The 13,097-nt window shown below is 42.3% G+C and overlaps 1 long non-coding RNA gene across 1 annotated transcript in view; it reads right to left on the bottom strand.

Annotated features, from left to right (window-relative positions):
- Positions 1-4,512, bottom strand: part of LOC122816954 — a 106,871-nt gene extending 102,359 nt beyond the window's left edge. The window contains exons 1-2 of the long non-coding RNA XR_006367126.1: positions 4,416-4,512; positions 4,243-4,332 (exon numbers count right to left, since the gene is read on the bottom strand). This is a non-coding gene — a long non-coding RNA (uncharacterized LOC122816954). The remainder of the gene's footprint in view (positions 1-4,242; positions 4,333-4,415) is intronic.
- Positions 4,513-13,097: the final 8,585 nt, after the last annotated feature.

Genomic DNA, 13,097 nt, shown 5'->3' with positions numbered 1-13,097 from the left:
ACACTGTTAAGGGCCTCTGAGTAGCTGATAATTATTAGCTGGGTGGTGGCAGGGTACTACCGTACAGTCTAGGTAGAAGGGGCACAGCTGGAGAACCTGGACAAGCCTTCCCCAGAAGTGTCTGTGTGGTTGTATAAACTCTTATCTCAAAGTTTGTGTGTGTCAGCTACTTGGGCAGGCACATGAAGCACTGGTTGGACAGAGAGGGTGTTGGAGATTTTAGCTTGCCCAACTGGCTGAGATCTGGACGCCATAGCTGTGCCAGTGGGGAGTCTTATTGGGGACCTGGAGAACAAAGGAGCGTCCAGCCCTGGACTGACTGTGATCTCTGTGTGCTTTTAAGGGACATTGCACTTTACTGTGTGTATTTGTTATCCTTTCCTCGTATATGAGATGCCCTCTCTGGTGTTGTGGTGAAGATTGAGGCTCCTTCATTGCTGGGCCAGGGCACGGGCGTCACAGTGTGTGTGTGTTTATATTTATTTATTTATTTTTTGTATTTTAGTTTGATGACCGGAGAAGTCCACTGGACCTAAAAGACTCTGTTTCAGTGTAGGCTCGGGGAGAAAAGCTCTACTGACATTGGCAATCATACAAAACAAAGCAGTCATATACTCCATGCTGAGTATACAATATGAAATACATGTACCGAGTATAAATTCATTTACAGAGAGCTCCTAGTGACAGTGACAAATGTACAAAACAAAGAAGTCATCTACTTCATGCTGACTATACAATTTTAAAGTACATTTACAGAATATAAATTCATTTACAGAGTATAAAATCTTGCAGCAAACAGGTCTTAAAGTATTTATAAAGTGTAATATTTAGACAAAATTAATAGCTGGAATTTAGTTATAAACAAAGTTTGGAGTAAGCAGGAGTAGCTGGGGAAAGACTGTGGGTGCTGAAAAATAGAGGATAGATGTCATGTTTTTTTTTTTTTGCATTTTATATATATATATATATATATATATATATATATATATATATATATATATATATATATATGTATGTCAAACGTCACCCAAGATGTTCAGCAGCAGTTAGAAAGTCAATCTTTTACTTTCAGAAGAGCTTCATACTTTATACATGCTAGAGTTTTGCTATTCTCGAACCATTGGCTTACTTGTACATGTTCTGTTGCCACAAGTATGACAAATGTATTACAGAAGATAAGCTTCATACCACATAATACTATTATTCATTTTGCAGTGAGTAACTATTTACACTGGATGCCCTGAGTAGTCCATAAAAATCAAATTCTTTGCATTGTTCAGACATCAGTACTTCAAGTATCCTAAAGTATATAACTTGACTGCTGTGTGTGCTCATTTATCTGTCATTTTTTTGGTGCAGCATGTTTTCAGCAGGCTAGGGCACCTACCAGGTAGAAATATATCATCAGTGTATAACTGGCTAATCATTCAATAGCATGGGTGCTGTTTGCACTTCTGTATGTCTAACAGTAAATGAAGCTTCTTCGCCTCTGTTGCCTGTCTGACTCAAAACTCATGTATTTTTTCTTTAGCAATATTGCCAGTGGGTACCTCATTCATACCTGTAAGTCTATTTTCCTTCAAAGAGACAATTGTTATGAGCTGACAGTGTCAGTACCTTTGACACTCAGTTGTAATTGAAGCAATGTTTTGTGGAGATGTGGGTAATACGACACACTTCAACAGTACATGGTGTGTGTGTGTGTGTGTGTGTGTGTTCATGCATGTACACAGGGTGTCCACAGTGTAACAGAGAACAAGAACTGAAAGATGGAATGTCATGTGTTAAGTTGACTTGTTAAGGAGAGAGTTGCGGCTGTGCAGATGGCTTTCTGCAATAAGTGTGGGTATTGAGCTGACATTATATATGGCTTTTGCCCTCAAAGACACTGAAGCACTGCTTTTGGAGAGGTAGGGAAAGCACCTGTCTTCACTGGTACATTGTGTGTGCATGTGACATCTGGGGGTGGGGTGTTATGAGTTGACATTGTCAGTAGCTCAAACAACCCCGTGGAAACTGAAGCAGTGTTCTGTGGAGAGGTGGGTATTCCAACGCACTTCAATGGTGTGTGTGCTGTGTGTGTGTGTGTGTAAAGGCCTGCTGGTATTTTTGTGCATGTTTGTGATTACATGTGCATGTATGTGGAGGCAGGCATGGAGTACGGTGTAACAGAGAAACATGGATCAAAGCTGGACTGGCACCTCCTTGCTCTGGAGAGAGATGTGTGTCAGTGTCAGTGTGTATCTGCATGAATGGATATATGCCAATATGATCTATATGGTGTAACAGAGAACAGTGGAGCAAAGCCAAAAGGAAGTTGAAGAAATTTGAGTCTACCTTGTCACGGAAGCCCACTTATTCCAATTTTTTTGTTACATTTGAATGGTTGGCATCCCCTTCCCCAAAAAAAAGTCCTTGGTGAAGGGGCAATGTGTGAGGCTGGCCCATATGGCCAGCAATGACTTGGCCTTCAAGACAGAATGTAACAAACTGTGGGAGATGTTGGAACAAAGAGGTTACCCACGGGTGTTTACTAAACATCTTTAACGAGGATGAGGCTAGAGACAGTTGGGAATTTACAGCCCTCTGTTGGGGATGGCTAACAGAGGGATTAGTGTTGATAGTTTTAGTGTTACATCAGTTAAGGATACACTGTTTTTTTATAAAGCATTGGTATTAACATATAATTTGCACTTTGGTCAGATGCGGTCCATTATTTGCAGAAACTGGAGTTTACTTGGGGTCGACCATGAGAATCTGAAAAGCCAGTTATTATTTATAGGAAAGATGCTTGTTTTAAGACCTTCCTTGAGCGACACCCTAGAATTCAATGTAAACGGGCAATGGTCTGATGTGGCCATTGTAGACAATGCAAATACATCTTGGAAGTTGTGTGTCTTCCGGTGGTAGGGTATGGCACAATTAAACTTGATCACAAGTATTACTGTGATAGTAAGAGGTCATCTATGTGTCAAAGAGCCAAAAGTGTAATGGGTTTTATATTGGCAAAACCAAGAGGGCATTTAGGGAGAGAATATACTAACATCAGTATAGTATTAATAATAATAAAAAAAACATGAATGCCCAATTTAAACTCATCAACACCAACTCTACCCACATTTTCAAGTATATGGTAATTGACCATGTTGATATGGGGCCCAGAGGAGGTCCCTCAGATGAATTTCATGAATATAAAGGATTGAAGTAGCAGCTTAAGTGTAATGCCACAGTGTTCCCTGGGCCGAATGACATAGTTTCTATTAGTAGTGTGTTAACGCTTAAGGCGATGTTTGCCTTATAGTAACTTTCCTGTCTATTGTTGTCCTTAGCTGACCCATTTATGTTTTTTTTCAAGTAGTTATAACTTGATTTTTTACTGATGGTATTAACAGTATTTTTAAATGTGCTAGGTTTTGATTTTTGTTTGCAAAATTGTTAATCATCCTGATCATGTGACTGTTTTATAAAGGGTGGGTGTTACGAGCTCTTCTGAATGGGACAAAATCACTTAGTTTTGTAATAAAGTGTGGCGATCAGCATATTGCTCTTCTTCCTTTGTGTATAACAATGACTTTCACAGGAAAGCCACAACTGCATAAGTGTTTGAAGGAATGCAGGATGAGACCAGTGCTGGTCTTCAAAGGGACTGAAGTGCAGGACATTTCTGACCAGCAATGAAGCCAGGTATGATGAATAAAACCCAAATGTTATGGTTCACTGTTAAAATGATCCCTCCCAAAGGCAAATATTTTTCGGGTTGTTACCTTGTTTTCTGTATGCCTTACTGGTTCTCCTCTAAAGCTTACATGTCTCCCTCATCCAGTGCTTCCTTCAACTTTTTGAAATATGTTTTGCCGGACTTAAAAGCCAATATGCATGAAAACTGCTGTTTAAGCCCCATTTCTTACAAGTGTTTTCATAACATCTGAAGCAGAAGGGAAAAAAGGAACTTGTGAAGTAGAATTATGCCTATACAATGAGGGAGATATAGTAGCAGAGTTTCAGTCTTCTCTGTTTCAGTTATACCACACCTCTTCAGATCAAACAATAAAGATCAGCTTTTTAGCAGAGCAGACTGACAAAAATCAAAAGAATGTACTGGACTCATGCTGCAGGAGTTAAGGTTGTAAGAAAATTTCAAAAGATTCAGTGAAATTGGGAATTGCTTTCCAAGTCCTCAAATTAACTCCCTTAAAAGTAACTTCCAGTAACTGAAAATATCATTGTACTTTTCTTACAAACCTAGAGTTTTGTCAATAGAAATGCCATTTTTCTTCTCCCCTGAAGACTGGTCACTTGCTCCTTCACATACATTAGATGGTCCAGCAGACTCTGTTGAAAGACAATTATAAATTATAGAATGTTCAAACAATCCAGAGATATAGCAACTAAATTAAGCACAGCTATCACATTACCTGCTGAGTGTGATCTTACAGCAGATTCTGCAACCCTGGATTTATTAGATTTCTTTGCTTTCTGAAAGGCAAACAAAAACAGTGAACACACACACTGCAACACTGAAATATAAAAATGCATGCTAACTTGTAATGCTTAAACCATACTACAATTATATTTATGATGTTACTGTACAAAGAACACAAAAACATTAAACAGTTGGCAATATACTCAGGAGAACTTCAAGAAATACACAGACCTCAGACAACCTGCATGTCTAAGCCTGCCACCTTCTATTTCTTTACTTTTAGGATCTTTGATCATGAACAGTATTTATAATGTCTGCTATTTTAGCATCATGTTTTTTTTTTTCTTTATATAAACACCTTTACTAAAAGTATCACTTACGCAAACATCCATATAACAGTAAAGAAAATCAATCATATTAACATTACTTTCATTTACATACATTATAAATTACAAATCTAAAAATCTTGTTTTGTAACTATCAGCAGTCCTGCATAATATAAATTGCTCAATTTGCGCCTTCCCTTAAACCTTACTCTTCCTCCTACATTGCACTTAAGTTACCTGGCACTTGCTCACTAAAGCAATTATATAAGTCAGCACTAAAAATTAAAAGCACTACACCCTCACTCCCCACTGGCCCTGGTTTTCAATTATTAAGGAATTCCCAATATTATTCTAGCATGTCCAAAGGTCAGTTGTCAATCTCCTCTCCGGTCCAGCTGGTGAATCTGGGAATCTTGAGGCAATGTTACAACTGCCTCATGTACACAGACAACCCTCTCCTCCTCCCAACAAATTCCAACACATGTGAGAGATGCAACCATATAGCCAAACTGGAGGCTAAGTTCTCTCAACTCAGTACTGGCATAACCAGTCAGGAGGAGAAGGAAACCACACTCACTACAATTCCAGTCTCACATAGACCTACCACGACAGCAAACCAAACACATAATCACACAAAACATACTGAGGCTCTAAATAAAGATCTGCTGAAGCAGCAGAGACCTCCAAAGCAGACACCCAAGCAGCCGCTACCCCAAAACAAAACACGTGCAACACATATCTCACAAAGCCAGTGTGCCAAACAGTCACAGCCCTCAAGACTAAACAACACACCTGATACACTTGTAATAGGTGACTCTATCGTCAGGCACACTGACGTCCCGCCACCAGGCTGAACAAGGAGAGGGTCACGGTGAGCAGCCTGTCAGGCGCTAGGATCCGCCACATAACACAAGCACTCAGGTCACTCCAAGGCAAGTACAAATATGACTCAGTCATTGTCCATGCTGGTGTGAATGACCTGAGACGTACCTCCCTGGACTACATGAAAAGAGACATAAAGGAGCTCTCTGAGCATGTAGCCCAGGCCGGTATGACCCTGACCTTGAGTAGCATCTTACCCTCACCAAGAATGATGCCACAATATGAAGACAAGATGATCAATTTCAACAATTGGCTTAAGTACTGGTGTCATTCAAAGGGGATCCAATGCCTGTCAGCTTGGGATGATATGCTCGACAAGCCACGATGCTTCGCTAGGGATGGCTTGCACCTGTCACCCCTGGGCTTTCGGATATTGGCAAAGGCTCTTGCTACCCCCATAGTGCCTTTTTTAGGCAAAGCTAAAAAGACAAACCCACCTCCATAGGTATCACAAGGGATAAGAAACTAAGAGTAATGCTACTCAACGCCAGAAGTCTAAACCTCAAGATGCACGCACTCGAAACTCTCCTTAGCATGGGGAACATCGATATCTGTGCAGTAACAGAAACCTGGTTCAGGGCTCCCGAGAGCACCCCAGCACTACCAGGTTATACCTCATACCATGCTTTTCGGCCCCAAAACTTGGACCGAACCACAAAAGGAGGGGGAGTATCGATATTCATCAAAGATACCCACACCTCCAGGTTGGTGGCAAAGCACCTAAGCATCAGAGATTATCCATGTGCAACTAACAGTGGGTAAAACTGCCTTCCAGTTTATAGCCTGCTACAGACCACCCTCCCAAACCCAGGAACCCCACTCGGCCTTCCTGAGAACACTGGAAAATATGAAGGTCTCTCCAAACACCATTATATTGGGCGACTTCAACTACCCAAACATAGACTGGGAGCATTACTCTAGCTCCAACACCCTAGCCCAAAGGTTCCTAGAATTTATAAACTCAAATGCTATGGAGCAACTTGTTACCACTCCCACAAGAGGGGAAAACATACTGGACCCGATCATCACCAACATGGGGACTCTATGCTCCAGACCAGAAGTGTATCCCTCACTGGTAAGATCAGACCATAAACTAATCTCACTGGATATTCACATCCCGACCCCACCCCCTGCCCAGAAAACCACAGTGAAAAACTTCTCTAAAGCAAATTTCAAACTCCTCAAAACTGAGGTGGAATCCTTCAAAGCCCCCGGGCCTGTGGAAAATACGGCCCAGACCGCAGAATCCTTTATAAACGCATTCTATGAACACCTTCAGGAATGCATGGATCATGCGATCCCAAATAAAACCAAGACCCAATCCTCCAAAGGCAGATGTCCTGTCTGGTGGACCCCAGCCATAAACAAACTATACAATAGAAGGAGGAAGCTACTAAATGATAGAGCAAAATCCCAAAAAGGGAAGGCATCACTGATCAGTATTAGCAAAAAAGTACGGGCACACATAAAATTGTCTAAGGCCAGCTTCGAGAGAAAAATTGCACAGGACACTAAGGATAATCACAAGGCTTTCTTTAGTTATGTTAGGAACCTGGGTGGTAATTCCCAGATATGCTCAGAATTAGTCCAAAATGACAAAAAATTCGCCGAACCCACAGACATTGCCAACATCCTAGCTGACAGGTTCAGCGCAAACTTCTCCCCACCCAAAGGGCAAATATCTATCCCAGCAGAGTGCTGCCCTCCTGACATCTCAGATGCTCAGGTAAGAGCCGCCCTCTCCATAGCAAAAAACACAGCATCAATGGGACCAGATGGTGTCCCGGGCTGCGTCCTACATGAACTCCTAGAAGAGCTAAACCCAAACATAAAACTACTCTTCAATCTCAGCCTTACTACAGGATATGTGCCCAAAGAGTGGCGTACAGCAACAGTGGTCCCTCTCCATAAAGGTGGTGCCTCAACGGATCCTGGAAACTATCGCCCCATAAGCCTGATTAGCTTGGTCTGCAAAGCTATGGAAAGGATCATCATGGACCTCATAAATAAAGATATTGGGGACCTACAAACACTGGATCCTACCCAGTTCGGCTTTGTTAAGGGCAGATCCTGCCTCTTAAACCTGGTTGATTTCTTAGAACCAGTCACCAAGGCCATTGACGAGGGGAAGGTGGTCCACACAGCCTACCTGGACCTCGCAAAAGCCTTCGATACAATACCCCACTCGGGCATTATAGATAAGCTCACCAGCTTAAATATAAACCCCTATGTCACTAGATGGATTGCAAACTGGCTCAAGGACAGAACCCACATGGTTAGAATTGCTGGAGCCATGTCAGACTCCAAACCAGTTACAAGTGGTGTCCCACAAGGCTCAGTCCTGGGACCTCTCTTGTTCGGTATATATTTCTCAGAGGTACAGGCCAACACGGAAGGACTGTGGCTGACCAAGTTCGCAGATGACTGCAAACTGGGCGCCATAATCGACTCTCCAGCTGACACAAGCATCCTCCAAAAGGGCCTCATAGAAACAGTCAACTGGTGCCAGAGCCATGGCCTCAAGCTAAATGCCAAAATGTTTATAGTCATCCCCTTTGGCAAAAACAAAGTTCCCACAAATTACCACATAGGTGGTAATCCATTAAGTACAGAAGAAGTAATTAGGGACCTGGGGACCCAAGTTGATAGCAATCTCTCATTTGACAACCACGTGGCCAAAGTGGTTAGAAAAACATTTTATATAGCCCACCTAATCATGAAGGGATTCACATCTAGATCAGGGAGGTCATCGTGCCTCTTTACTCATCCCTCATCAGGCCCATAATTGAGTACAATGCCCCTTTTGGGATGTACCTTACCAGACACCTGCAGCAACTGGAAAGACCCCAAAAGTACCTCACCAAGGGGATCAAAGGGCTCAAACAGATGCCATATGCTGCCCGGTTAAAGAAACTCCAGCTCTACTCAGTGGCATACTGCCTGTTCAGAGGCGATCTGTGCCTGACGATAAAGCCATGTCCAACCCGGAATTAATGGACATGCTGCACCTCAGAAAATCCAAATCCCATCGAGCTACGCTCGAGAGACTTGAACCTCAGCACTGAAATAAATAGGACATGCTGGAGGGACAGATTCATAACCCAGAGGCTCCCTTCACTCTGGAATAAAATCCCAGTCCAGGTTAGGCAGAGTCCCTCATTGACTCTCTTCAAGAGGAATCTTGATGAGTGGATGGGAGATCGTAGGTTTACCCCGGGTATCACTTCTGTGTCACTGTTAGACAGAGGCACAGTATACTAACCTCGAAAAAGGGCATAGCAAAATAAATTTAAAATGGGTGGCGAAAGCCAAACACATTCTGGCTAGGCTTATAAATGCCCTAGGGCAGATAGCCTAGTATGAACCTGTGATTATTCTACATGCACTGTTCCCAAAATTTCCATTCATTTCTATACAATTTGCTCTTTCCTTTTTCTAAAGAGCCCTCTTCCAGCTATTTGCCTTTTTATAAGATTCAATACTTCACATACGGTTAGTTTAGACTTTGATTTCCACTTTCTAGTAATTGCTTTTTGGCAGCCTATGGGATTAAACTTAGTAAGGACTTACTACATCAAGCAATTCAGATTTTATGTCCCACCTCAAAATATCATTTCCTTAGTTACAGTCATTTGCTCACCCAATATGTCTGACAAAGTACTCTGCAAGGAAGTTCTAAAATTTTCCAACTCATTACACTCCCAAAACATATGTTCCCAGTTACCACTTTCCTCCCCATCACACCTCACATTTACTATCTACATAGAGAAAAATTCTTTGAAGTCTGCTTGTAGTATAAAAATACTTATGCAAACATCTCCAAGCAAAGATCATAAACCTTAATGGACTTTGTTGCATACTTGGGAGCTATACACATCTTCCCATTTTTGTAAATAGCTTTTCCAGTCTTTCTCTTCCCAATCCTTTCTAATCTCCTCAGATTTATTCCTATTTATACACCCTACTAATTTATTCCTTTAACAGCAGTTTCTGCTCTAGATTCAATTAAAAACTCTACCAGTGTTAGGTTTCCATTTAAGAATCCCCTATCCCTTTCTCTCTGTCTTGATATTTTTGTATTTTTTGATAGCACACACTATTGTGACATCACAGCTGTTCATACTAACAAAAGAACAAGAAAAAACAAGAGGACCATAAGTTGATGCAGTAAGCTACTGAGAAAGAAGAACACCAAAGAATCTATGAGAAAGTATTGTACAGTTGTTCCATCTGTCCTTTTTAAAAAATGTGTATATACATGTATATATATTTACTACATATACATATCTATACTTTACATATAGACAAATATAATAAAGACGTGCAGGAAGAACTACATGCAGTTTGCATTTCTCGCATCCACCTGAAGTGTCAACAGCTCTTCAGTCTATCTAAAACTTACACCATACGCTGCATTCTCTGCAATGGCCATACACTTAGCATACCAAAGATCACTGAAGTACAGTTGTGTACACCTACCATAAATGTAAATGTTCGAGTGTATTCACTTTTGCAGTCATTACATTTGGGTTATCTGCTTGCAGTAGCCCTCAGTCAGCCTGATTAACAAAGTCTTGGGTTCTGCGTCGGTTGCAGTCCCTTCTTCAATGACGTCAGGGGTATAAAACATGCAGCCGACGCCATTACATCAGTTTTTCTTGCCCAAGATGTCAGGTGCCCCCTAATGGGAAGCAATCAAATCTATAACAAGGATATACCTCCAACAAAAAAGCAAATACGCCAAAAAGCTTTTAGAGCACAGTAAGTGAGAGTAGAGGTATAACCAAAAGAAGAAAGGGGGCTGGAGGGAGGGTAACCAGGACTGCAACAGTGAATACACTCGAACATCTACATTTATGGTAAGTGTACACAACTGTACTATGTTCGTGTTTCACTGTTTCAGTCATTACATTTGGGTAGATTCCCAAAGCTAAGCTTGGGAGGAGGAATTTAAATAGAATTAGGACCAGCTATAAGGCCCTGCAAGACTGCAGTGGCAAAACCATCTCTGGATTTAGAGAAAAATGGCAAATGATAATGCTTGGTGAAAGTATGTACAGGACTTCAGGTAGCAGCTTCTAGGATGTCCCTAGTAGGGATGCCCCTGAGAAAGGCTGTAGACGTAGATGCAGCCCTGGTTGACTCGGGTCTGATGCCCTGTGGGATAGGTTTTCCATGGTGCTTATAGCAGAAATGAATGCATTGGCCTATCCATTTTGAAATGGTTCATTTTTAAATAGCTTTTTCCTCTGTCCCTGCAGCAAATACCACCAGCAGTTGTTCAGACTTCCTTTGAGGCTTAGTCCTGTCCAAGTACAATCTAAGCTGTCTGTGCACATCTACAGAGTGCAGTATTCGTTCCCCTTTGTTCTGTGGGTTAGGAAAAAAGGTAGGCAAATGAATGGACTGATTAAGAGCCACATTGGATACCACCTTGGGCATGAAGGAGGGATTGGTTTTGTGGGACACCCTGTCCACATGAAAGATGATGAAAGGTTCCACTGCCATAAGTGCCTGTAATTCAGATACCCTTCTTGCAGAAGTGATTGCTGAAAGGAAAGCTGTTTTCCAGGAAAGAAATTTTAAATCTGCAGTAGCAGCTGGCTCGAAAGGAGGAAGAGTGAGTTTCTCCAAGACAAAGTTAAGATCCCAGGCTGGAGTTGAAGCTCTCCTGGGTGGCCTTAAATTTTTGGCCCCTCTGAGGAACTGCTTGAGCAGTGGGTGAGAGAAGAGGGGAGGCTCTGTGCTGTAATGAGCTGAATTGGCTGAGGCATGAAAGACAAGCCCTAATGAAGCATCTCAGTCAAGTATTGTAAAATCTGAAGTAAATTGGGCACTGCTGCATTCATTCCTTGAGACTGGTTCCAGACACAGAATCTTTTCCATTTTGCAGCATAAGATTTTCTAGTACTAGGCCTCCTTGCCTCTAAAATGATATCCATCACTGACTTACTGAGGGATGGTAAAGGAGAGATTAGGTAATTAGCCAGGCTGCTAGGTTCAGGGTTTGCAGCTGAGGGTGCAGAATCTGGTTCTCCTGCTGAGACAACAGGGAATGAGTCTGAGGCAGGTGCCATGGAGCCAAGGGTGACACGCTGGGCAAGAGTGGGTACCAGTGTTGGCGGGGCCAATCTGGTGCAATTAAAACCGCCCTTGGCTTGTCCTGTTTGATCTTTAATAGTAACTTGGAGAGCAGAGGAGGAAAGGCATAGACTGATAGTTTTTTCCAGCTGAAGGATAGAGTATCCACTTTCCAAACTAGCTTGGGGGAATCCCTCTACAAAATTTGTCCAGTTGATGGTTCTGGAGGGAGGCAAACAGGTCTATATCTGGGTTCCCCCATTTGCTTGTCAACAGGTTGAAAATCTTTGGTTCCAGTTTCCATTCGTGTGGGTCCATGAGATTTCTGCTTAGTCCGTCTGCCAGTGTATTTAGTTTTCCTGGCAGGAATTGAGCTTGTAGATTCACTTGGTAGCTCAAGGCTGTGTTCCACAATGCCATGGCTAGTCTGCAGAGGGGGTAAGAATGTGTACCCCCCTGCTTGTTTATGTACCACATGACAGTGGTGTTGTCCGTCTTTACCATTAGTTGTCCTGGAAGAATGTGGTCCTTGAAGGTTGTCAGCATTCTGTACAGCTAACATTTCCCTTTGATTTATGTGCAGGTACATTTGACTTGGGTTCCATTTGCCCTGAATGCACTTCCCTGCCAGGTGAGCCCGCCATGCATAGTCTGATGCGTCTGTTGTTAAGATTTGGGCGGCAGGAGGTAATGTGAATTGTAGTCCCCTGTTTTGGTGGCAGGCCTCTGCCCACCAAAGGAACTCTAGGCACAGGCAAGGTATGACAGGAATCCTTTCTTCTAGATCCTGTGAATGTTGACACCATAGGCTTTTGAGATACCATTGCAGCTTCCTCATATGCAGCCTTCCATATGGAATTAGAAGAATGCAGGAAGCCATGAACCCCAAGGCTTGCAGTATTTGCCTTGCAGATAGCTGGGTTTTTGTGGCCACTCGTTTGAAGTAAGTTGTCAAATTAATCCGTTTCTCTGACATGAGGAAAGCCATCTGGGAGGTTGTATTCAAGCTTGCTCCCAGGAAAATAATTTGTTGACAGGGTACCAGGTGGTATTTCTTTTCATTTATGGTGAACCCCAGACAGTCAGTACCCTTTGAACAAAGACCAGATTCAAAAGAATGTCCTTGCTTTCTGCCTGAATTAGACAATCGTCCAGGTGTGGGTGTATTTGAATATTTTTTGCCTGCAAAATGCAATGACTAGAGCTAGGCACTTTGTGAATATCCTGGGCGCAGTAGATAAGCCAAAGGGCAGTGCAGAGAACTGATCGTGCATGTAGCCTGCTTTGAAGTATAGGTATCTTCTGCAAGACTCCCTGACAGGGATGTGCAGGTATGCTTCTTTTAATTCTAGTGTTGCCAACCATGCATCCTTGCCTAACATAGG

The sequence above is a fragment of the Protopterus annectens genome, chromosome 12.part0, assembly GCF_019279795.1.
Source record: "Protopterus annectens isolate FY-2018-M chromosome 12.part0, PAN1.0, whole genome shotgun sequence".
NCBI classification, from domain to species: Eukaryota; Metazoa; Chordata; order Ceratodontiformes; family Protopteridae; genus Protopterus; species Protopterus annectens.
The sequence above is the reverse complement of the archived record's forward strand: the minus strand, read 5'-3'. Positions and strand labels throughout refer to the sequence as shown.